Genomic DNA, 24,026 nt, shown 5'->3' on the forward strand with positions numbered 1-24,026 from the left:
CAGGGCAGAGTACATGAACTACAGTGTATTGCTGCTGATAGAAATTTTTTTTTTTGAGAATATATTTTGTCAGTTTTTTTTTCTTTTTTTAATTGAATGATAATTGCTTTACAGAATTTTGTGGTTTTCTGTCATATACCAACAAAATCAGCCATAGGTACATCCTTGTCCCCTCCCTCCCAAATCTCCCTCCCATCTCCCTCCCCATTCCACCATTCTAGATTGTCACAGACCCCCTCTTTGAGTTCCCTGAGTCATACAGCAAATTCCCATTGGCTGTCTATTTTATGTGTGATATTGTAAATTTCCATGTTACTCTGTCTGTACATGATGCTGATAGAGATTTTTAAAAAATGTTAAGATTCTAATCAGTTCTTCAGTGAGAAAAGCAACTTCTTATTTAGAAATACAGGTTATTTTGAATGTTGTTATATTATCAAGATATTGTAATAATCAAACATATTTTTATTTCATAAGTCTGATCAGAAAGTAATAATATACCAATCTTATTGAAGAAAGACTTTTTATAGTCATTTACCACAAAACTCATTCATCTCTGAAGTTAACAAAGTTATTATAAAAGTACAAAAAAAATTTACAGAATCATAAGATGGCTATGACGTGATAGTCTCCTTGAATATGCCACTTTTGTGCAGTGTGCAACCGAAACCACACGGGGAGTGGTTTGGGGCAGGCTTGCAAGAGATCATTTTAGAAAGTTTTTAGCATTCATAGGAACTATCCTACATAGAGCAGTCAGTGTTAGTTTTTAATTTTCAGTTGTTTAACCTACCACCTACCCAGTAGTTGAAGTGCTGTGGGATTAAAATCCTATTGCCCAAGACATAGTTCTCTTTATGACTAGTGAGTGAGTGAGTGAGTGAGTGAAAGTCATTCAGTCATGTCCGATTCTTTGCGACCCCATGGACTATACAGTTCATGGAATTCTCTAGGCCAGAATACTGGAGTGAGTAGCCTTTCCCTTCTCCAGGGGATCTTCCCAACCCAGCAATCGAACCCAGGTCTCCCACATTGCAGGCAGATTCTTTATTAGCTTAACCACAAGGGAAGCCCAAGAATACTTGGGTAGCCTATCCCTCCTCCAGGGGATCTTCCTGACTTAGGAATCGAACCAGGGTCTCCTGCATTGCAGGCAGAATCTTCACCAGCTTAGACACAAGGGAAGCCCAAGAATACTGGAGTGGGTAGCCTATCCCTTCTCCAGGGGATCTTCCTGACTCAGGAATCGAACCAGAGTCTCCTGCATTGCAGGAAGATTCTTGACCAACTGAGCTATTAGGGAAGCCCTTTGACTAGTAGTGAATGCATATCATCAGTTTGGATACTGCTGTTTAAAGAGTGATGTTAACTAAATTGCATAAAAATTTGCTCAGTTGACTCCATCTCTTCCCTGCACCAGCACTGCATTTCAGCAGGTTTAACTGTAATTATGGACTGTGTGGTCTTTGTTATCAGCTGATCGCTTGGTCTCAGATTCACTACAGAGAAAAATTCACATTGTAGTTTGTTTCAACATTCTGCTTTAGTTCTCCTAATGGCAGCAGGCTGGGAAAGGAACCCCAATGCTGACTGCTAGAATATAAATAACCCGTAGCACCAGTAGGTATTCTATATATACAGGGATAGTCAAGGGAAAGAAGTGGGAGTTCTTTAATGCTCAGAGGTAAGTATATTTAAAGAAAACATAAAAATAGAACCTTGTGATGTGATTTAAAATGATTTAGGAGAAAAAAGGAGACAAAGGTATGGGAGAGATTTTTAGATAGAGAAGATTTAGCTAAAATGCTTCCATTATGATCAGGAGACTATGAAAATGGGAAGGAATGGAAGCAGCAGGAAGTGATGTGGGGAAGGTCAGGGGCACGGGTTTGGGAAGCAGTGCAGCAGATAAAGATGAAAACTGAAAGCTTAAATTTAAGGTTGAAAGCGTGAGAATGAGGTGAAAGCAGAGAAACAAGTTGAAGTCAATCATGACATTTCTACCCACTGAGGTGAGTGGTGTGGATCTGGGAGCTTCTGCAGGATGTTGAAAGAAACAGAACTAGTTGAAGAGAGACAAAGTTCCTCCATTTTGGTTTTATTTGCTTTATTTTTAAAAAGCTACTTTGTTTTAAAGACGGTGTCAGTATTTTCAAAGATCTTTGTATTTTTAAAGAAAAATATCATAGCAATTCAAAGCATCAATAGTTATATGGGGTTAATTACAGGCATATTTACAAGAAAGATAGACTTAAGAGAGAAAACAGTAGACCCAAAGTGAAGCAATAGGAAAAATCTTTTAAGAAAAGTAAGACGTGATTGCCATAATGAGTAACAAAACTGCTAGAGAAGCAGAGAGAGAGAGACTGGGAAACAATGAGAAGCCTAAACTCTAAGAAAGTGAAGTCACCAAGAACAGGAACATTTCTTATATTGTATATATGGATTTCCATACTTGTGTGTCTGTCTATATCGGTAAAATCGAGAATAATTAAGTCAGGTAAGGGCAAACATTTTCCTGCAAAGTAGTAAATATTCTATCACCTAAAAATATTTTAGGCTTTGTGCGCCATAAAGTGTCTGTTATAACTACTCAGCTTCCATTGTAGACGAAAAGCAGTCATGGAAACATGTCAACGGCTAAGGGTGTCTATGTTCCCAATAAAACTTTATTCACAAAAACAGATGCTGGGCTGGATTTGGCCTGTGAGTTATAGTGTATTGATCCCTGATCTAAGGAGTTTGATCCCCTCATTTCCAGATGAGATTTGGAAATCCAGAACATTTTGGGAAGCTACCCCAAGCATCACAACTCAGTAGTACGGAGTTCAAATGGGAAATAAGAAGTATTTAGGTATATGATTGGAGAAGGTGATGGCACCCCACTCCAGTATTTTTGCCTGGAAAATCCCATGGATGGAGGAGCCTGGTAGGCTGCAGTCCATGGGGTCGTGAAGAATAGGACACGACTAAGCGACTTCACTTTCACTTTTTACTTTCATGCATTGGAGAAGGAAATGGCAATCCATTCCAGTGCTCTTGCCTGGAGAATCCCAGGGATGGGGGAGCCTGGTGGGCTGCCGTCTATGGGGTCACACAGAGTCGGGCACAACTGAAGTGACTTAGCAGCCGCAGCAGCAGGTATATGATAATTTTGCAGAGATCCTAATCTTTTAAAGCAAAACAATACTCTGTTGCACTGAAATCAGGGCTCTCAGACATGTTTGAGTGCTTTGCTCTGGATGAATGAAGCTTCTAAGTAGCTCAGGCGTCTTACTTTTGAAGCAAATTCTTTCCCATGTTAATTATTTTGGCTAGATTATCCTTTAAGATCTATTGTATATAGCCACACCTTTAAAAACAGCATATAATTAACCTTAAAAGAAGATTAAAGTTTGCCATTTAAAACCAATTTTAGAAATAGGAAGCCCTGGTGACTCAGTGATAAAGAATCTGCCTGTCAATGCAGGAGACACTGGTTCAATCCCTGGTCTGGGAAGATCCTACCTGCCTTGAAGCCACTAGGCCCATGCACCACAACTATTGAGCCTGTGCTCTAGAGCCCAAGATCCACGATTACTGAAACCTTCACACCCTAGAGCCCATGTCTGCAACAAGAGAATCCACTGCGTTGAGAAGCCCTCACATCGCAACTGGAGAAGGCAATGGCAACCCACTCCAGTACTCTTGCCTGGAAAATCCCATGGACGGAGGAGCCTGGTAGGCTGCTCTCCATGGAGTTGCTAAGAGTCGGACACAACTGAGTGACTTCACTTTCACTTTTCACTTTCACGCATTGGAGAAGGAAATGGCAATCCACTCCAGTGTTCTTGCCTGGAGAATCCCAGGGACGGGGGAGCCTGGTGGGCTGCCGTCTCTGGGGTCGCACAGAGTTGGACACGACTGAAGTGACTTAGCAGCAGCAGCAGCACATCACAACTAGAGGGTAGTCCCCACTCTTGGCAGCTACAGAAAAGTCTGTGCAGCAATGAAGACCCGGCATGGTCAAAAGTAAAAATAAAAATAAAAAATAAAAATGTTATTAAAAAAAAAAAGAATAAGAATCCCATTAGATACCATCTAACCAAATGCCCTTTTGGCTCAGCTGGTAAAGAATTCGCTGGCAATGCGGGAGACCTGGGTTCGATCCCTGGGTTGGGAAGATCCCTTGGAGAAGGGAACGGCTACCCACTCCAGTATTCTGGCCAGGAGAATTCCATGGACTATATAGTCCATGGGGTCGCAAAGAGTCTGACACGACTGAGTGAATTTCACTTTCACTTTCAACCAAGTGCCTCATGAACTGCTGGGACTCAGAATCCTGCTTAACCCATTCAGGTCTCTGTTTACTCATTCAAGGGCATCTCCTTCTTCCCAGAAGTCAGCAGGTCCCTGACTGTGACAGTACCTGAGTCCAGCAGCAACCCATTTCCCCCCTGTTCTTGGTATCCAAGATGATCAGATGATGAACTGGTCAGATATGAGGTTCCTTCCTATGAGACTCTGTTCTTCCTTTCTTCTTTCTGAAGATCTTCCCCTAGCTGCCAGCCTAGCAGAAAGTAGAAGCCTCACTCCTGGGTTTAGTTTTAGCACTCAAAATCTGACCTTGGTCCTCAGGTCCCTGCTCTGATGAATGTTCCCAGAGCCCTGGCTTCCTCTAAGCTCCCACCACACACGTCTGGTCTGTATCCCTAATTGCTTTTTGCAGCTCTTGTTAAGTTCTGTTCCTCTCCATTGGGATTGGGGATTGCTTTGAACTTTACCTCTTTTTTCCAGACTTACCTTCTTGACTTTTGCTATCTTTATCCTCATCGTTTCTTATTATCCCTCCTGAACAATCCCGGTAGCCAAAATACAGAGCAGTTGCTTGCTGGAAACATTAGGGAGCAAAGCTCTGACATCAGGACTCTTCCATTGCCTGACTCAGAGTCTGAGCACTATGTTTGACCTTAGGACTGACTGGACATTTGATGTGCCCTGGTGATTGTGATTTGGTATATGTGTGTGTGTTAGTCACTCAGTCATGTCCTACCATTTGCGACCACATGGGCTGCAGCCCCCCAGGCTCCTTTGTCCATAGAAGTCTCCAGGCAATAACCTAGATAGAACCTAGTTCTCCTGCATTGTGGGCTTCCCTGATAGCTCAGTTGGTAAAGGATACCCTGGTTCAATTCCTGGGTCGGGAAGATCCCCTGGAGAAGGGATAGGCTACCTATTACAGCATTCTCGGGCTTCCCTTGTGGCTGATAAAGAATCTTCCATGCAATGTGGGAGACCTGGGTTTGATCCCTAGGTTAGGAAGATCCCCTGGAGAAGGGAAAGGCTACCCTCTCCAGTATTCTGGCCTGGAGAATTCATGGACCAACTGTATAGTCCATGGAGTCGCAAAGTCAGACACGACTGAGCGACTTTCACTTTCACTCCTGCATTGCAGGCAGATTCTTTACCGTCTGAGCCATTGGCTCATGTGACCATCGGCCCCGGTCAGCCCTGCCCTTCTAGGCTGAATCTGTATGGTTCACCTGTCAGCTGCAGGTAGCGTCTTGCCTCTTGGGGGAGGCGCAACAGCTATTCCAGGGAGCAAATAAACTCTAAGAGAAGGACTGAGGGACTTGTGCACTTAGGAACACGGCTTTGTGCCCTCATGTTTCCAGGGTGACCGCAGGTCCCAGTGTGCCTAGGGTCATCCCAGTTTATGTTGCTGTCCTGCCATCATTATCAACAAGGCCCCAATCACTGTCCCGATTTGGACAAAATCTTATATGGTAACCCTTCATTTCTCATCTGAAAAATATGGATAATATTGCCAAGCCTTTCTTTTCTTGCAGTATTGTTAAAAATAACCAAATGAGATTATATTTATGAAGGTATTTCAAAATGATTTAAAGAAAATCCTCTCTGGCAACTTGAGGTGCTGGTATTATTTTTTGTTGTCATCTGTTTTGGCTCTAATAGACTTATTAGTTCAATTTCATTTTCTTGGGTATGTTTTAGATTGTTGAGGTCACGAAACAAGTTATCTTCTGATTAGAAAGGTGTTATTACATATACAGTTCCATTAACAGTAAAAAAAATCTCATTTTTTCAAGTTAACACTTCATTTAAAAATACAATTGATTTTTTACAAAATAGAAATATGCTAGTGCTATAAATTTCCCCAACTATTCATGTTGGACTCAGATTAAAAAAGATATAGAAACAGAACTTTAAGCAAAAGATAAGCAATAAAGCACTCATTACTGCAATAATACAAATAAGAAAAAAAAAAAACTCCACAGAATATCTGAAGCTGTATATATTCTGTATGTGTGTGTATTTTTAGCTCAACTTAAGATATATAAACTTGATAAGTCTGCATTTGCCAGCATCTGGTGGTTCAGATGGTAAAGAATCCACCTGCAATGCAGGAGACCTGGGTTCAATCCCTGGGTTGGGAAGATTCCCTAGAAGGAGGGCTTGGCAACCCACTCCTTGTCTGGAGAATCCCCATGGACAGAGGAGCCTGGTTGGCTACAGTCTATGGGGTTGCAAAGAGCAACTAAGCCCAGCACATTAGTACTGAAATAGACACATATTTCTAAGCAAGAAAGGACAAAATTTGGGGTTGAATAACCAATAAAATGGTGAATCAGATCCTAAACACCTGAGAATTGACTGTCTTTTAAGTATTGACATTACTTGTTTTAGTTAAAACAGGCCAACAACCCACCTGTAATTAAACTCTGGCCTGACTATGCTGTTCTAAGTGTTGCCTCTGGTGCAATAATGTGTTTTCTCAAATGGGATTGTTCTTCTATTGCTGTTGATTCCTAAATGACCTGGTATTTCCTAAATAGGGAGAAAATGTGCTTATTTAAATGAAAGAATCCTTTCTTTCAGAGTCCAACAGTATCATTTGGTATGTGATCTATTTTGGGGCTTCTGATGATGCCTCCAGGCAATGAAGGAGTTAATGTTCCTCAGATGGACACTGTGGGTTCCTTCAAAGGGAGGAAAGCATTTATGGATTTCACAGGAGGATCCTTGTTTGCTCCATTAGCGTCCTTTGTCCTGACTGCTCACAGCAATTTTGTTTGAAAGTGGAGTAATGTCATCTGTACTAGAATGCCTCTGAAGTTGAAAACTGGTTACCTATATGTTCTGCTTGACAGGTGGCATTAAATTTTTTTAAAATATGAAACTTCATACAGAAATATAGAATTTTAGCTTCTCAAGAAATGGAATACTTCATGTCAATGAGTTGGCTGCAAGCTGAGCACCAAGAAGCTGTTCTAATGCTGCCCTCAGTGGATGCCTGGCATATTTGACAAACCCCTCTCCTCTGAGACTTCGATTTTTGAAGTCTTAATCTACATCTTAATTTATTAAACAAAGTATAAAGACTTCAGTTCAGTTCAGTTTAGTCACTCAGTCGTGTCTGACTCTTTGTGACCCCATGGACAGCAGCACGCCAGGCCTCCCTGTCCATCGTCAACTCTTGGAGTTTACTCAGACTCATGTCCATTGAGTCGGTGATGCCATCCAACCATCTCATCCTCTGTCGTCCCCTTCTCCTCCTGCCTTCAATATTTCCCACCATCATGGTCTTTTCCAAGGAGTCAATTCTTCGCATTAGGTGGCCAAAGGATTGGAGTTTCAGCTTCAGCATCAGTCATTCCAATGAATATTCAGGACTGACTTCCTTTAGGATGGATTGGTTGGATCTCCTTGCAGTCCAAGGGACTCTCAAGAGTCTTCTCCAACACCACAGTTCAAAAGCATCAATTCTTCAGCACTCAGCTTTCTTCACAGTCCAACTCTCACACCCATACATGACTACTGGAAAAACCATAGCTTTGACTAGACGGACCTTTGTTGGCAATGTAATGTCTCTGCTTTTGAATATGCTGTCTAGGTTGGTCATAGCTTTTCTTCCAAGGACCAAGTGTCTTTTAATTTCATGGCTGCAGTCACCATCTGCAGTGATTTTGGAGCCCCCCAAAAATATAGTCTGACATTGATTCTGCTGTCTCCCCATCTATTTGCCATGCAGTGATGGGAATAGATGCCATTATCTTAATTTTCTGAATGTTAAGCCTCAAGCCAACTTTTTCACTCTCCTCTTTCACTTTCATCAAGAGGCTCTTTAGTTCTTCGCTTTCTGCCATGAGGGTTTCATGCCAAACCCTGTTCAAGGAACTGAGTCAATATGTGTATGGTTCTTTACCCAAAAGTTCTTGTGGAATCTCTGAGATGTTCAAGGAAGGCATTCCATGGACGCATGAGATGGGATGTGTTACCTATTTCTGTCTTTGAAATTCATAATGGATTTTTGTTGTTCAGTTGCTAAATCATGTCCGATTCTTTGTGACCCCATGGACTGCAGCATGCCAGGCTTCCCTGTCCCTCATCATCTCCCAGAATTCACCAAAGTTCATGTCCATTGAATTGGCAATGCCATCCAACCATCTCATCCTCCTGCTGCCCTCTTCTATGCCTTCAATATTTTCATAATGCCTATTGGCATATAAAAGACTCTGAAAAGGCTTTCAGTAGAGAAACGTGTTGAATATTGCTTAACCATTGTTTATTTACTAAAAAATATGTATTTAAAGTAAAAACTGGGCTTTCCTCATGGTTCAGTGGTTAAGAATCTGGGGACACAGGATTCTTGTGCAACGCTGAGGACACAAGTTCAATCCCTGTTTAGGGAAAATCCCACATCCCAAGCAACTAAGTCCTTGGACAACAATAAAGACCCAGCACAGTCAAAAACAATTAAAAATAAATTACTTTCTTTAAAAAAGTAAGAGCTATTATTTCTACAAAGGCTGATTCTGGGGAACACACTTTAAAAAAGAGTGATCTGTAGCTTGGATTATAAATTGAAGGCTGTTAACATTTACATATTAATAAGTGTAGGGAATAAATTAGAAACTTGGGAAAGTCTCTAGCAAAAATATTCAAAGGGAAAAAATAACTGAATTAAAGACTATTTGTAACCTGAAATAAGGCTCATAAGATATAAAGACTCATGCCTTTTTTTCATAAAACACTAATATTGGATGTACTTTTTCCTTCTCTTTTTAAAAATTACCATTTGTATAGAGAAGTTTTTAAAATTCAGTCAATGTGGCAAGTAGGAAGAGTAAATAAATGTGAACTATTTTGAGGACTGATTCATTAATACATTCATGTATTTGTTTAACAAAACCAGTTCTTGTAGGTTTTACCTTCTGAATGTCTCCGGAATGCATACACTCCTCTCTAACTCACTGGTACCCTTATAGTAGCTACTCCTGTCACCCGTTTCAGGTCAACAGATCTGAAAGGTGTCCTCACTCTAATTCACTGTACACAGGACGAGCTATTAAAAATGTGAATCTGGAAAACTGAATGGCTTACAGTTGCTTTTGAAGATCAAACTTCTTAGGAGGTCTGCACAGACACACATACGTTGGGTCCAGCTCCCTCCAGCCTCTGGTAATCTGACCCTCTCACTCTTTTTCCGTGGTACACTCTCTCAGGCCTTTCGGTTCTTCAATGTGCACTCTCTCTTGCTCCAGGGCCTTTGCACATGTTTTTATTTGCCTGTAACTTTCTCCTCTCCCTCTTGACCCTCCCTCCCAAATTCTGCTGGGTTGGGAAGACCCCCTGAAAGGGAAATGGCAGCTCATGTTTTTGCCTGGGAAATCTCATGGATAGAGGAGCCTGGTGGGCTACAGTCTATGGGGTTGCAAAAGAGTTGGACACTACTTTAGCGACTAAACAACAACAATGTCCATTTACTAAACTCTCAGTTCAAATAGTGCTTCTTTCCTGACCCATCACCACCTCAGTCCTGCGATTATATAAGATTCCCCTGTTTCATCCTTTCATGCAGCACCTTCTACAGCTATCAGGTTTTGTAATTCATGCTTTTTATGATTATTTAATCAAAATTTGTCGCCTTTTGTTTACTAGTTTCCTAGCACCTGGCACAATGAGAAACATTCAGTAAATATAATTGAAAAGGTATGTGACAGAAGATAGAATTTTCATGCTTATTGGCAAAAGAAGTGGCAGAATCTACCTTTTGGAGATTTGAAAATAAACCAAGATTGTTTATAAGCTGGAACATTAATCCATATATTTTGACATAAACTTTTTTTTCTTTTCTTTCTGCTGGTGGAGGGGAGGGAGGTAGGATAAGACTAATGCAGCAGCAAAGAAAAACAGTTTTTTTTTTCCGGTGAAATAAGTAATGGTTTTCTGGATGGATAATTCTACATGCAGAAAATGATTGATTAAAACTTCCTGCAAGCTTGGGCTATGCAAATAAAGCAGGTGTCTATGTATATGCTGGGCTTGAATGCAGTCTTCAATTATATTTTGGAAAAATTGCCCTGGTTGAGCTTTGAATCATACTTCCACATCTGTCAATGTGTTCCAGTCACTACCCAAATAGGAAGCAGACATGGCCAACTAGGCCAAAAATGATAAAATAATATAAATAAATACAGTTTGGCTTCCCAGTATGGGGTGACTGTTCCAACTTACTTATTTCTGTTTCAATGAAAAACAAAGATAGAATGATCATGAAGGCATAAGTATTGCCTAACAAATCCCTTGGCGTCACCATAAATATGTGTTACATTAGCCGAAAGAATGAGTGAATGAGTGACTTTCACCAGGGAAAGCGATCTGAGGACCTTTTCCTATGATCTGTGGCACTTTTCCCTCAATACTATGGTGATCTTCTATAACCAAAATCGCTTTTGAGAGTTAGCTCCTCACTTACAACCTTCTAATACACCAGGATTTCTTTGAAAAACACTTTTTATGTAGCATTGAAGAGTGCCATAAAGAAGGCTGAGCGCCAAAGTATTGATGCTTTCAAATTATGGTGCTGGAGAGGACTCTTGAAAGTCCCTTGGACTGCAAAGAGATCAAACCAGTCAATTCTAAAGGAAATCAGTCCTGAATATTCACTGGAAAGACTGAACCTGAAGCTCCAATACTTTGGCCACCTAATTTGAAGAGCCGACTCATTGGAAAAGACCCTGATGCTGGGAAAGACTGAAGGCAGCAGGAGAAGGGGGCGACAGAAGTTGAGATAGTTGGATGACATCACCGACTCGATGAACATGAGTTTGAGTAAACTCCAGGAGACAGTGAAGGACAGGGAAGCCTGGCGTGCTGCAGTCCCTGGGGTAGCAAAGAGTCAAACATGACCAGGTGACTGAGAGACAACAGAGTGCCCTAAGGAGCTCTTAAACAGTTGATGAGAAAGGATCCACTCTGTTGCATGGAATGTTTTACTTCTCAGGTAGGTCAGTGGATCAGTGTTTCTGGTCCATTTCAGCCTAACTGCATTCCATTTGCAGAATCACTTTTTTATGATCATCTTCTGATCTTTTATCCTCATAGGTCTCATTAAAAGTCTCCTCAAATCACTGAAGAGTGATTTCTAGCAATGGATTCAACAGCAAAAATTCATTCAGACTCTTGAACACGTTATCGCCTAGTTCCGCTTTATCTTACACAGCAACACAACAACAAAAACCCAGTTTGACCATTTAAATAGGAATTGATGAAAATAGCCAATGCTTAAGATGGATTCACATATAGCTGACAGTGTTTTTCAAAATTCATTTTTTTCATTGTAAGTAACATTTTCCAATTGACATATTTATTAAGCACCTTCGATGATTACCAAGATTCCTTCCAATTACAAGACATTCTATTATTCTTTTCTTATATAAACCATCTTCACTTGTGAGTCTGTGACCCTGATTTGTATGTGAATCTGAACTCAAACTCTGCTCGATTGAAGAGAATAATAATATCCATTTCCAGTAGCACAAGCTTAGAAAATGAGTCATATTATATAAATTAAATAATTGTATTCACTTTAGAAACTAATATTAATATTTTCACGTTTTAAAGTTAGGATAGTAACAGTACACCACTAGCTCTCTCAACAACTGGAATTCTTCAGATCTGAAGAAAGCAGATGTGAAAGGAAACCCTTTATTCTCAAACAAAGAAGAAACTTGATAGTATACATGACACCTTCAATAATTAACACCATTAGTGTGAACAACTCTTTAAAGTCCTATTTAAAATATTTCCCAATTTAATATATATTTTTAAAAGGACAAGTCTATGGTACTTATCTAATGGATTTCTTGGCCATTTAAAATGAACATAGACTGTATGTGTGCATGTGTGCCATTGCTTCAATCGTGTCCAATTCTGTGTGACCCTATGGACTGTAGCTCTCCAGGCTCCCCTGTCCATGGGATTCTTCAGGCAAGAAGACTGGATTGGGTTGCCATGCCCTTCTCCAGGGGGTCTTCCCAACTCAGGGATTGAACCAGCATTTCTTACATCTCCTGCGTTAGAATGTGGATTCTTTACCACTAGCGCCACCTGGGAAGCCCCCAAAGACAGCTTACTATGCCATAATTTTATTTATTTATTTTTATTTTTCACTTCTTTTTTTTTTTTGGCTGCACTGTGTGGCATGTGAGGTTTTAGTTCCAAGACCAGGGATTAAACCTGCACCCCCTGCTTTGGAAGCTCAGAGTCTTAACCACTGGACTGCCAGGGAAGTCCAACCATGTCATGATTTTGAATACATTTATTTAAAAATGCTATACTTAATACGCAACTTGAAAATCTCTGGGCTGACATAAAAAACATATTTGTCTAGTTCTGATTTGCTCTTCTGAAGCCTGGCCATACTTCTTGGCCTTGCTTTTCTGGCTCTCGAGTAAATGATGGAAAATTCCCCAGGTCTTAGGATTACTTCCTGCAATACAAACTCTATTTGTAACTATCCTTTGCAGTTGTATAATTTCAACTTTGAGACTGATATGCATCATTTTAAATTATTGCCTAGTGTCTAGGTTTATTTCTAGGTTTATCACAATATTTGCCTTATAAAGGGTAACCCTTAAAAGAACAAAAGCCTTTAAATTTAGTAGTAGGCTTTGTTAGATAGGAAGTAGATTTCATTATGAAAACAGTTGAAATGAATGGAGTTTTGGGGTCCTCATTCAAAAGGCCACTTAAGTGGCATTAGAATTCTACTTTAAGTGTGATTGTGTGTGCACATGCGTGTGTGTTTTCCATTCCCTAGTCTAATGTCCTCAAGCCCTGTTTGTTTTTTTTTCAAATTTTAAAACCCAACTAATGTCTTACTTTTTCAAAGACATCCTGAGTGAAGCTAAATTGTCTCCATCCACAGTGGTTCTGAAATCTCTCTCATTTAGGTGTCATAAGATGTTATGATTTAACTCTTCTTATCAGGAAGCAACAGTTAGAACTGGATATGGAACAACAGACTGGTTCCAAATAGGAAAAGGAGTATGTCAAGGCTGTATATTGTCACCCTGCTTATTTAACTTATATGCAGAGTACATCATGAGAAATGCTGGGCTGGAAGAAGCACAAGCTGGAATCAGGATTGCTGGGAGAAATATCGATAACCTCAGATGTGCAGATGACACACCACCTTTATGGCAGAAAGTGAAGAACTAAAGAGCCTCTTGATGAAAGTGAAAGAGAAGAGTGAAAAATTTGACTTAAAGCTCAACATTCAGAAAACTAAGATCATGGCATCCGGTCCTATCACTTCATGGCAAATAGATGGGGAAACAGTGGCTGACTTTATTTTTTGGGGCTCCACTGCAGATGCTGACTGCAGTCAGGAAATTAAAAGATGCTTGCTCCTTGGAAGAAAAGTTATGACCAACTTAGACAGCATATTAAAAAGCAGAGACATTACTTTGCCAACAAAGGTCCATCTAGTCAAGGCTATGGTTTTTCCAGTGGTCATGTATGGATGTGAAATTTGAATTGTAAAGAAAGCTGAGTGCTGAAGAATTGGTGCTTTGAACTGTAGTGTTGAAGACTCTTGAGAGTCCTTTGGACAGCAAGGAGATCCAACCAGTCCATCCTAAAGGAGATCAGTCCTAGGTGTTCTTTGGAAGGACTGATGCTGAAGCTGAAACTCCAATACTTTGGCCACCTGATGTGAAGAGCTGACTCATTTGAAAAGACCCTGATGCTGGGAAAGATTGAGGGCAGGAGGAGAAGGGGACAACAGAGGATGAGATGGTTGGGTGGCATCACCGACTTGATGAACATGAGTTTGGGTAAACTCCGGGAGTTGGTGATGGACAGGGAGGCCTGGTGTGCTGTGGTTCATAGGGTCGAAAAGAGTCAGACATGACTGAACGACTGAACTGAACTAAACTGATCTCATGACCTATATGGTTCTCTTTTTCTGGGATCATTAAAATAACCACTAGACTTCTCAAAGTTGATGTTAATGAAAGATAATCATTGTCTCACTCAACTGGCCAGGGTTAAAATGAGCTATTCTAGAAATGCTTTGCAAAGTTAAAAACTTTTACCATTTCCCTTTTCCCCTGCTAATGGGAAATAGGCCTGGTATGACCCCCTGATGAGTAGACTGTGGATCACAGGCATCTTGTCATTTTTGCTGGTAGGACAAAGGAGGAAGAGAAGTTTCCATATTAGGGTGGGACAGACATTTGGGAGCAGAGAATGTTTTTTTGTCATCAGAAGCCATAGACACATAGGCTTCTGAAAACTCCTGAAGCTCCACAGGTTCATCCATCCATTCATTCATTTATTCATTCAGTTCATTCATTCATTCCACAGAGACTTTTGGAATGCCTTCTCTGTGTCAGGTGATGGGATAAAAGACTGATTTGTGTGCCCTGGAGCTTTTACTTCAGGTTAGCTACTCTTGTTTTCCGATTTGTCTTGCTTCCTCTTTAAAGGGTCTCTCTGTTCTCTCTACCTGTGTTTGCCAGGTTCAAAGTGATTTCAATACATGCTTTTTATTGAAGATGATGTTTGCAAAAGGCTTTTAACATAATTTAGCTGTTGAAAATTTCTTATATAAGAGTCTCTCTTTTGCCAAAATCTGTTGTCTCCTTCCTTCCTTGGTCTCTTCTTTAATATCATTTAATTTCTTATACGACTGCTTGTCATTCCTTTTCTTATCTCCCTATCCCCTTGAATTCATTTTCTTCCTTGGCTAACTAAATAAAAATGCTTGGAGGATTTTTTTACCCCCATTTAAGAAAAATCTCTTTTATCTCTACATGACATTTTTCCTTTCTGATAGCTCTTTCATTTTAGTGCTTTTTTCTTTTGCCTTTTGTTTGGCATTGCTTTTTATTCCTGTGCTCAGTAAAGTCAGTTTTTTTTTACACGTTCTTCCATTTCTTTTCAAATTGGCCTGTATCTGCTCTCAGTTTCTCTTTTTTTCTTCTCAATAAATGTCTTTTTCTCTGTCTGATGTCTTCCTCTTTCCTCTTCTTATTCCTCCTTCCTCTTTTTCCAAATGTTCCGGTATACCTTCATCTTTTTATTTTCCTCGATTATTTCCTTCTTCCTTTTTTTCAGTTCTTTTATTCTCACTTAGTATTTTAAAGGGAAGAACAATTTGGAAACTTTTGTTTTCTTTTCTTTTTTTTTACACTATTATCAGGAAACGGTACACATTTCCAGCCTGCCTTTCCAAGCACAGCAACAACACGGGGGAGGTGATGGGTTTGAGAACCTGCCCTCCCCAGTCCTGCAGTCAGAGCATCACAGAGCTGAAGAGGCAGCCAGGAACCCACACCTCAGCCTTTAGGCAAAAGTGCTCTTTCATCTCAAATATTGGAGAAGGAAATGGCAACCCACTCTAGTATTCTTGCCTGGAGAATCCCAGGGACAGGGCTGCCGTCTATGGAGTCGCACAGAGTTGGACACAACTGAAGCGACTTAGCAGCAGCAGCATCTCAAATATAGAGCTCTTTACTCCTTTCTGAGAAAGTACAGTTTACTACCTTTTTCAACTTTTCAAAGTACCTATGGCCTCCTTTTACCCAAGCTGAATGAAGCACGAGGGCCATCTCCATCGGATGAACAGGGCAGCTGAGGCAGAGTGAGGAAGCGTGTGTTTCCTGAGATCTCCCAGTCCTGCAGCAGCTCCATGGCACCTGGGGATGACCCAGAACGTGCTGTGGTCGAAGGCCTTACCCTCTAGATTCCGGGGGGCCTTTTCAGTACTTCTCCCTGCCTCTCCCAGCAAGGCAGGCGGTGCTTGTGGCTCTGCTTCGCCTCCTGCCTGTGCTTCTCTTCCTCTGCATCTTCTGAGGAGGAGGCTAATGATTCAGGTAGTTCTCCACCTGTGGATTGGGAGGCATTGCCCTGCAGCCTCACTCATCAAATTCCGGTCTGTCATCCTCTCGTCAGAAACGCCATAGAACGGATTCCTGACCTTTTGGCTGGAGGGAGGAGATGGGATTCAGAACCATGTGTTTTCCAAGTCCCTTCTCGAGGACCATGTAATTCATTCATTTTTGCTGTTTAGTCACTCAGTCGTGTCCGACCGGTAATTCTGTGTTGTGCATGGAAATACCTGTTGTTGAGATCTTTAAAAATGCACATCCCTCTTCAGATCAGATCAGATCAGATCATATCAGTCGCCCAGTCATGTCCGACTCTTTGCGACCCCATGAATCACAACACGCTAGGCCTCCCTGTCCATCACCAACTCCCGGAGTTCACATCCCTCTTACTCTTACTAAAATAGAAAATTCCTTTCATATTTTCTTTCCCTGTGTTCACTTTTCCTCTATTTCACAAATAATCATCCATAATTACATATGCTTGGATGTAGACTGTCGACAGTTCCCGGCCTTTTCTTCCCTAGGTCCTAACCCCTAATAATACAGATTTCAAGTTAGAATGAGAAGGCCCCATAGATAGGTTTCAGACTGCTTTCACCTTGGAGACTGAATACAGTAATGTAGAGGTAGCAAGGATCTGTTTTCACCTTTAAAAGGGGGAATATTTACCAATGATAAATTGTTTAGACTATAAAAATGTAATTTTCAGCTCTTAATTGTATCGACTTAGCGTGTTAACACTGGTTGCCTCAAAGGAAAACTGCACAGGATTGCCTAATGAAGGGGGTTTGGCAGCCCAGTATATTTTTGTGGCATGATCCTAACGTGGGAAGGAGTGATAAATGTGGTCCTTTGTTTTCAAAAGCTGAGGGACGCCTCACTGGAACTTATGCAGTGAGTGGTGGAATGGGTTTTAGAACGCAGGGGTGTTGACTCCTACTCAGGTGCTTCAGACTGAAAAACAGCGTTAATTTGTCCTCTCTTTCAACAAACATTGAATGAGTGCTTACTATAGGTCAGCTAGGTAGAAAATGGGAACACATAAGAACACATGAAGATACTCAGCCGAGCAGGAAGACAGCCCTGAAACTCAACAGAAAGTGACTCACGGTGGGTGACACCACAGGGCTATGTGCTCTGCCGTAGTCAGCAGAGGGGCTGGGGGACCCTCAAACCTTAGCGTTACTGCTTTTATTGCCTACTTAGTGTCTGTGTGTTATACATGTCACATGTGCCTATTTCATGTTTATTTGTGTCTGTTAACTTAGGGTATTGAATTTCTCTATGATCAGCCCGGTTACTACTTTTAAACCTCTTACCCACAGTCGTATATTCCTTAGCTTGATGAGCACTCAGGTAATACTTCTTTGATAATAGGTGGTTTGTTCTTCTTTGAGCTGACAATCTCATCATAAATCCCTACTGAATCTCTGTTGAGATCTGTCCACTTTTCCAGATCCTTATTAACTTTAACCAAGATTTGAAAGTTGTGGAACATCCCCTACAAATTTAATTAGCATCTTCTCAGTTCACTTATGAGTGTAAAATGGAACCCCACCCAAGGCCAACACTGCGCCCTGCTCAAGTTCGTGCTCACCAGCTGGCTTTGTAAGGAGGCTCAGCTCACCCTAAAGCTCCCTAGAAAGTTTTTCTGAAGTCAAGGACAGCAAATAAAATTATTGTTAATTACATGTTTAATATCCATTATAGATACATTAACTTTTGGTCAAATTTATGGCAAGTTAGAGCTGTATTTTTATGTGATCAATGTACTTAATAGCAGGTTAGGGTTCTTTCATAATCACCATGCCTGTTCTATTTTTGTTCATTTATAAGACCTGGGGCCAAATTTTACTATTTCAAATGACTATAAAATTTTATTGTTGTGTCTTTTCCTTTATGACTTATTGTTGCTCATATCTATGATTTATTGGATTTAAGTCCTTGATCAAGAACACAACCCCTAATTACAAACTTGTTTCTAGGGGACAATACAATCTGCTTTTCAATTGTATGTTTTGCGATGAAGCTTTTTAGGAATTCTTTGTGGTGACAGTTGTGGATTTTTTACACTTAAAACTGCTTTCAGTTAAAATTCTCACCAAGGGCTTCTGACATAAAAAAATGATCATTACATTAAATAAACCAACCTAACTTCATTTTAAGAGAGATTTGTAAATCTTTTTTGTTTATATGCTTTAAGAACAGGGAGTCTAAAACCTTATTTTGTGTAGGAAATATTGAAGTGTTTTGATTTACTACAATGACCATTTAAAGGGAAAGGGAGAGGAATGATTTTAAAAGGGTGAGATAAGGAAGGACGTCCAAAGGAAAGAAAGAGGGTTTGCTAAAGGGGGTAAAAAATTGAAGAAATGCCTAGACCAAGGAAAGAAAGGTTAAGAAAAAGAGGCAGGCTGAGGAGCAGGATGAAGTAAACTAAACACAAGACCCTGTCGGTCACTGATCCCATTTTTCTTGTCTGCTTTGACAAGAAAGTAGTGAGCTAGTGATGAAAGTAGTGAACTAGTTCAGCGCTTTGAACTAGTGATGACCAGGGACTGCTGTGCTCAGACCTTCAGGGACACCTGAGGGTCTGGGTGGAACGACTCAAACCATCATTCTTCCCAGTGTCACCCAGTGGCAGCTGGGTGAGACTGAGGTGGGACCAGGTTCTCAATCAGTGAGGCTCTCACCCACTTTTCTCTAGCAAGGAAGCCACTGGAAGGATATTTTTTATAGGTACCAAACCCCTAACACTGTAAGTTCTGGAAGGTTGTTGGAATCCAGAGTCAGACAGAGATAGTTTCTACAAAGCCAATCCCCTTCATATAGCCTCCTGCAAGTCAAACTGCCCCCTTCCACAGACCCTGACCCCCCAAACATTGAGCAGAAGTCTTCCCAAATTATCCCACAACTGCCCAAGTGAGCGTGCTCATTCTTGTGTGAGCTGAGCTCAATCTCAACATAAATAAATACATGCCACTGGTTGTAGAGAATTGCTAATAACTGCCATTAGCATAACACTAAAATTTCACAAAAATTTTTTAGCTACATTATCTTATGAATCCCTATAGCAACTTTGTAATGGATGCATTATAATTACTCTTCCCATTTTACTGATAAATGAATAGGCTCAGATGCTGGGAAAGATTGAGGGTAAGAGGAGAAGGGGACGACAGAGGATGAGATGGTTGGATGGCATCACCAACTCAATGGACATGGGTTTGGGTGGACTCCAGGAGTTGGCGATGGACAGGGAGGCCTGGCATGCTGCAATTCATGGGGTTGCAAAGAGTCGTACATGACTGAGCAACTGAACTGAGCTGAATAGGCTCAGAAGGATTTGGAATAAAAAAAAAAAAAGAAAAAACAAACAAAAAAACAGGCTTAAAGAGGTTAAATAACTTGCTTCATACCACACAGCCAGGAAGTAGCAGACAGACAATAAAACCCTCTGGTTCTAATTCTAGCAATGTTCCTATTACACCTTGAGAACTTTCCACTTACATTCAAAATAAATATTTGATAATATGTCACAGCAGAGATGGTGCAAATAGTTCTTTGAAGTGAGAAATACAGGGATTTCATTCTTCAAAAAGTTAATATTGAGTTGGCCAAAAAGTTTGCTTGGGTTTTTCTGTTAAATGTTCCATAAGATGGTTGTTCTACTGGAGACCCCTACAACTTTGTTCTTTTTTCATCTCAAACACACACATTCTTTCTTCCACTTTTGTCTCATGAGTGGAGTTCCATACGACCGTCTTCTGCCTTATACTGATAGATCTGACTTTGCCCTGAGTGTGCAGAGTGAAGAACCATTTATCTGTGATAGCTCTGTATTCCAACTATCCTGAGGATTCACTTTCAGTCTGAGATTGACTTCAGGTCACGAGTAGCTGAGAGCCATGGAGAGGAAAACTGGAGAACCTCCTTCCTAGATCACCAGAGCTACCAGCAGTAAGGTCCTACCATAAACGACTCTACAGGAAAGCCAAAATCAAATTAAATTTATATCCTTAGGTATCCCTCTCTTTTCTATTACACACCTATTTCTATTTCTTCCCGCATTTGGTTTTACTGTTGTATTTGTGTCATAAATGAATATCATTAGAAAAGTTGGTTTAGCAAATGTTAGCATCAACTACATTGATAATATCATTTATAACTCTGTGATTGAAAAAATGTTTTAGATTTGAGTGACATCAACTTTTACAACCACTAAGACATATATGTTATAGCCTACCCTGCAGAAAAATACACCATTATAATATATTGATAGTAATATATTAGCATACATGTTACATATATGTATTATACCAAAATATACCCAATTTATATCCAGAGAAGCTCATTATTCTAACATAAAACACTTGCACTTGGTATTGAGCTCTGAATTTTGTCCTACTGGGATGCAGGAATATCTGGATAGGGACTTCCCTGGTGGTCCAGTGGGTAAGATGCTGTGCTTCAGAAGCAGGGGGCCAGGGTTTGATCCCTCATCAGGGAACTAAATCCCACATGCTGCAACTAAGACCTGGCACAGCAAAAAAAAAGAATATCTGGATAGTTCTTTTTCACTATGATATGTTTGATATCAAGATTAGAAGAGGAAAGACAAAAAGAAGAAAACATGTTTCTTTTTGATGGTGAGTGTTTTGGTTCATTGTTCTTTGATTTACTATGTGGGTAGATGTGTGTATCCTCACTGGAGCTCCAGAACTATCTACCTGCCCCTGAGGATTGACAACACTGGGTACTCTTGTGGCCCAAGAGATAACAGGGGTTGGATACAGGATCTGTGCAATTGTCCTTGATAGATGGTAGGAAAGAGAACTGAAACTTGTGCCTTAAGTTACTCAAGGTTTCTGGGGAAGATTGGTGGTGAGCACAGCACAAAAAATGACTCTTAGAAGCATCGGACCTTGGAAGGGACAGGGGCAGATTTGGGAAGATGAAAATACAATACAGCTGGATGAGACACGCTGAGTCTACCTACATAGTTCAGGAAATCCCAGGTTGCAGGGAGTCAACATGCATTCAGAAAAGGATCTTCAACTAAGGGCCACATCCAATGGAAAGAGAAAGAAAACTAGGAAAATACAACTCAGCTAATCAGGGCAGATGAACACCCACCTGAAATTCATTTCTCTCATCTCTGCTTGTATTCTCCAGCAGGCACGCTCTTCCAAGGGGATTAGAATACCAGACCACCTGACCTGCCTCTTGAGAAACCTATATGCAGGTCAGGAAGCAACAATTAGAACTGGACATGGAACAACAGACTGGTTCCAAATAGGAAAAGGAGTTCGTCAAGGCTGTATATTGTCACCCTGCTTATTTAACTTATATGCAGAGTACATCATGAGAAACGCTGGGCTGGAAGAAGCACAAGCTGGAATCAAGATTGCCGGGAGAAATATCAGTCACCTCAGATGTGCAGATGACACCACCCTTATGGCAGAAAGTGAAGAGGAACTAAAAAGCCTCTTGATGAAAGTGAAAGAGAAGACTGAAAAGGTTGACTTAAAGCTCAACATTCAGAAAACGAAGATCATGGTATCTGGTCCCATCACTTCATGGGAAATAGATGGGGAAACAGTGGAAACAGCATCAGACTTTATTTTTTTGGGCTCTAAAATTACTGCAGATGGTGACTGCAGCCATGAAATTAAAAGACACTTACTCCTTGGAAGGAAAGTTATGATCAACCTAGACAGCATATTGAAAAGCAGAGACATTACTTTGCCAACAAAGGTCCGTCTAGTGTCAAGGCTATGGTTTTTCCAGTAGTCATGTATGGATGTGAGAGTTGGACTGTGAAGAAAGCTGAGTGCTGAAGAATTGATGCTTTTGAACTGTGGTGTTGGAGAAGACTCTTGAGAGTCCCTTGGACTGCAAGGAGATCCAACCAGTCCATTCTAAAGGGGATCAGCCCTGGGTGTTCTTTGGAAGGAATGATGCTAAAGCTGAAACTCCAGTACTTTGGCCACCTCATGTGAAGAGTTGACTCATTGGAAAAGACTCTGATGCTGGGAGGGATTGGGGCCAGGAGGAAAAGGGGATGATAGAGGTTGAGATGGCTGGATGGCATCACCGACTTGATGGACGTGAGTTTGGGTGAACTCCGGGAGTTGGTGATGGACAGGGAGGCCTGGCATGCTGCGATTCATGGGGTCGCAAAGAGTGACACGACTGAGCGACTGGATTGAACTGAATTGAGAAGAACAAAAAACTATTTAATGCCGGAAACAAATGCTTGGTTCTGAGTAACCAGGTCACCTCAAGACTCAGCCCTCAGTCCTCCACTCCCCCGTACACTTCCTGTTTGCCCCCATCTGCTCCTTTGCTGAAATACTAATAACTTCAGAGAGTGTGCCTCCTGCCTGGCGTGCAGCTCGCACCAGGCATGACTCCATGATATTTCCCTTGGATGGCTTCTGCTCATCACAAACTCCACATTGCAAGCTGACTCTGTTCAGTCCTGGCCGCACTTCCTCTTCTAGAAATATTTTCCTCTCTTTATTCACAGGGATACCGTGCTCCTGGCCACAAAAGCTTACAGTCTTCTTTGGGTCATTTTGCTCATTTGCGTATCCAGTCAATCTTGAAGTTCTGTCCAGTCTTCCTCAAATAACTTTTTTCTTTTTTTCTCTCCATTTCTACTGTTGATCCCTGCTGACTTGGATTACACTTCAATCTCTTAACAGTTTTCTCTATGACCTTGCTCACTCCATTTTGCCTACCTACTGATGCCAGGACATTATTCTTTAAACACTTAAAAAGATCATGTTGAAAAACTTCCAGAGACTTTATTTTGCCAATGGAATAATGACTGCATAAGACCACACATTTCATTAGGGACACAGTTTATGGCTGGAGCCCAGGATTTTTAAACCTCAGTTCCAGTACATTTTTTACTAAAATATATACACTGAGTCCTAAGAATTCCAGCAAGAATGCATTATCTGTCCTATTTTCTCCCAAACTGCTTTAGTTTTTTTGTACTTTGTTTCAATCTGAATCTGTCTTAATTCTTTTCAGAAGTAGGAGGGATGTTAAAATTTAAGTAAAACAAAACAAATATTGGTCAAAATAAAATTCCTGCATTCATAGACAGCCAAAACTACATCAAACAGGTGGACCCACCCCTTCTTTTTTTCAGAGACAAGTTATACTGAATTTGGTTTCATATGTCCATTCCTGATGATTTCTGACTGGGGATTCTCTCTTCATTGACCCCTGCTTTCCAGAGAGAGAGCGTCTATTCTGAACGCTCAAGCTGGAGCTAGCTCTTGGTGCTGAGCTCTGACTCTTGTCCTATTGGGATTCAAGAATATCTGGATGGTTCAATATCTCACCATTGTAGAAGAATGGAATTCCATCTATCCAAGGAAGGTTGGCTAAAATCTCATCTTAACAAATTTCAGATTGAACTTAGGAACTTCTAACAAAATTATTTATAAATTCTTCACTTGGCCTTAAGAAACCTCCTGCAAGGAGCCTGTAGCAGGGGGATTGGCTAGCAAAAGCAGGGAACTGCAAGGATAGGAACTCTAGAGCTGGGACCTCACAGACACTTGGGGAAGATGCTCTCCCCAAATCCTAAAGCAGAGCTACACTGGGCTCAGTCTTCTGAGAGCCAAAGACCTTATATAGCCCATCTTGGACATAATAGTTGTCTTAACTATTAGTGGACTTATTTCTTATGCCACTCACTTATAACAAATGAGAAACCAGTTCAATATACAAAGCCCTTATTTGGCAATTTTCATCTTCAGTGCACTTTCCAAATGTTAACCAATTAATCTGCTTGACAGTGCTCCACTTAACAGTGGTACATGTTTT

This window comes from Bos taurus, chromosome 9 (assembly GCF_002263795.3).
Source record: "Bos taurus isolate L1 Dominette 01449 registration number 42190680 breed Hereford chromosome 9, ARS-UCD2.0, whole genome shotgun sequence".
In the NCBI taxonomy this organism is placed as follows: domain Eukaryota; kingdom Metazoa; phylum Chordata; class Mammalia; order Artiodactyla; family Bovidae; genus Bos; species Bos taurus.